This window comes from Taudactylus pleione, unplaced genomic scaffold (genome assembly GCF_031769625.1).
Source record: "Taudactylus pleione unplaced genomic scaffold, aTauple2 ptg000775l, whole genome shotgun sequence".
Classification (NCBI taxonomy): Eukaryota; Metazoa; Chordata; class Amphibia; order Anura; family Myobatrachidae; genus Taudactylus; species Taudactylus pleione.
Genome location: NW_028285177.1, coordinates 167501 through 170000, shown reverse-complemented (window position 1 = coordinate 170000; position 2500 = coordinate 167501). Strand labels below are relative to the sequence as shown.

At 37.4% G+C, this 2500-nt stretch overlaps 10 pseudogenes; all 10 read left to right on the top strand.

Annotated features, from left to right (window-relative positions):
* The first annotated feature begins 85 nt into the window (after window positions 1-85).
* LOC148475778 (5S ribosomal RNA) lies at window positions 86-204 on the top strand (annotated as a pseudogene).
* A 116-nt stretch (window positions 205-320) lies between these two features.
* Window positions 321-439, top strand: LOC148475777 (5S ribosomal RNA; annotated as a pseudogene).
* A 116-nt stretch (window positions 440-555) lies between these two features.
* On the top strand, window positions 556-674 carry LOC148475776 (5S ribosomal RNA; annotated as a pseudogene).
* A 116-nt stretch (window positions 675-790) lies between these two features.
* Window positions 791-909, top strand: LOC148475775 (5S ribosomal RNA; annotated as a pseudogene).
* Window positions 910-1024: 115 nt separating this feature from the next.
* Window positions 1025-1143, top strand: LOC148475774 (5S ribosomal RNA; annotated as a pseudogene).
* A 350-nt stretch (window positions 1144-1493) lies between these two features.
* Window positions 1494-1612, top strand: LOC148475773 (5S ribosomal RNA; annotated as a pseudogene).
* Window positions 1613-1728: 116 nt separating this feature from the next.
* On the top strand, window positions 1729-1847 carry LOC148475772 (5S ribosomal RNA; annotated as a pseudogene).
* A 115-nt stretch (window positions 1848-1962) lies between these two features.
* On the top strand, window positions 1963-2081 carry LOC148475771 (5S ribosomal RNA; annotated as a pseudogene).
* A 116-nt stretch (window positions 2082-2197) lies between these two features.
* LOC148475770 (5S ribosomal RNA) lies at window positions 2198-2316 on the top strand (annotated as a pseudogene).
* A 114-nt stretch (window positions 2317-2430) lies between these two features.
* The window catches only part of LOC148475769 (5S ribosomal RNA), a 119-nt pseudogene continuing 49 nt past the window's right edge, over window positions 2431-2500 (top strand).

Below are 2500 nucleotides of genomic sequence, written 5' to 3'. Positions count from 1 at the left end.
ACATTTTACATTTAATTTTTTCAACTTATCAATGAATTTACTTGAGTTAAGAAGTAATAGAGGTCTAAAGTTAATGCTTTTGAGCACCTACAGCCAAACCACACTGGACATGCCCAATCTCGTCTGATCTTGGAAGCTATGCAGTGTTGGACCTGGTTTGTACTTGGATGGGAGACCACCTGGGAATACCAGGTGCTGTAGGTAATTTTATACTGCCGTTACATTCTTTTCTATTACATTTTACATTTAATTTTTTCAACTTATCAATGAATTTACTTGAGTTAAGAAGTAATAGAGGTCTAAATTTAATGCTTTTGAGCACCTACAGCCAAACCACACTGGACATGCCCAATCTCATCTGATCTTGGAAGCTATGCAGTGTTGGGCCTGGTTTGTACTTGGATGGGAGACCACCCGGGAATACCATGTGCTGTATGTAATTTTAGACAGCCAAAACATTCTTTTCTGTTACATTATACATTTAATTTTTTCAACTTATCAATGAATTTACTTGAGTTAAGAAGTAAAAGAGGTCTAAAGTTAATGTTTTTGAGCACCTGCAGCCAAACCACACTGGACATGCCCAATCTCGTCTGATCTTGAAAGCTATCCAGTGTTGGGCCTGGTTAGTACTTGGATGGGAGACCACCTGAGAATACCAGGTGCTGTAGGTAATTTTATACAGCCATAACATTCTTTTCTATTACATTTTACATTTAATTTTTTGAACTTATCAATGAATTTACTTGAGTTAAGAAGTAATAGAGGTCTAAAGTTAATGTTTTTGAGCACCTACAGCCAAACCACACTGGACATGCCCAATCTCGTCTGATCTTGGAAGCTATGCAGTGTTGGGCCTGGTTAGTACTTGGATGGGAGACTACCTGGGAATACCAGGGCCTGTAGGTAATTTTATGCAGCCATAACATTCTTTTCTATTACATTTTACATTTAATTTTTTCAACTTATCAAAGAATTTACTTGAGTAAAGAAGTAAAAGAGGTCTAAAGTTAATGTTTTGAGCTCCTTCAGCCAAACCACACTGGTCTTGCCCAATCTCATCTGATCTTGGAAGCTATGCAGTGTTGGGCCTGGTTAGTACTTAGATGGGAGACCACCTGGGAATAGCAGGAGCTGTAGGTAATTTTATACTGCCATAACATTCTTTTTTATTATATTTTACATTTCATTTTACAACTAATCATTGAATTTACTTGAGTTAAGAAGTAAAAGAGGTCTAAAGTTAATGTTTTTGAGCACCTACAGCCAAACCACACTGGACATGCCCAATCTCGTCTGATCTTGTAAGCCTTGCTGTGTTGGGCCTGGTTTGTACTTGGATGGGAGACCACCTGGGAATACCAGTTGCTGTAGGAAATTTTATACAGCCAAAACATTCTTTTCTATTACATTTTACATTTAATTTTTTCAACTTATCATTGAATTTACTTGAGTTAAGAAGTAAAAGAGATCTAAAGTTAATGTTTTTGAGCACCTACAGCCAAACCACACTGGACATGCCCAATCTTGTTTGATCTTGGAAGCTATGCAGTGTTGGGTCTGGTTAGTACTTGGATGGGAGACCACCTGGGAATACCAGGTGCTGTAGGTAATTTTATACTGCCATAACATTCTTTTCTATTACATTTTACATTTAATTTTTTCAACTTATCAATGAATTTACTTGAGTTAAGAAGTAATAGAGGTCTAAAGTTAATGGTTTTGGGCACCTACAGCCAAACCACACTGGACATGCCCAATCTCGTCTGATCTTGGAAGCTATGTAGTGTTGGGCCTGGTTAGTGCTTGGATGGGAGACCACCTGGGAATACCAGGTGCTGTATGTAATTTTAGACAGCCAAAACATTCTTTTCTATTATATTTACATTTAATTTTTTCAACTTATCAATGAATTTACTTGATTTAAGAAGTAAAAGAGGTCTAAAGTTAATGTTTTTGAGCACCTACAGCCAAACCACACTGGACATGCCCAATCTCATCTGATTTTGGAAGCTATGCAGTGTTGGGCCTGGTTAGTACTTGGATGGGAGACCACCTGGGAATACCAGGTGCTGTAGGTAATTTTATACAGCCATAACATTCTTTTCTATTACATTTTACATTTAATTTTTTCAACTTATCAATGAATTTACTTGAGTTAAGAAGTAATAGAGGTCTAAAGTTAATTTTTTTGAGCACCTACAGCCAAACCACACTGGACATGCCCAATCTCGTCTGATCTTGGAAGCTATGCAGTGTTGGGCCTGGTTAGTACTTGGATGGGAGACCACCTGGGAATACCAGGTGCTGTAGATAATATTATGCAGCCTAATATTCTTTTCTATTACATTTTACATTTAATTTTTCAACTTATCAATGAATTTACTTGAGTAAAGAAGTAAAAGAGGTCTAAAGTTAATGTTTTTGAGCTCCTTCAGCCAAACCACACTGGACATGCCCAATCTCGTCTGATCTTGTAAGCTATGCAGTGTTGGGCCTG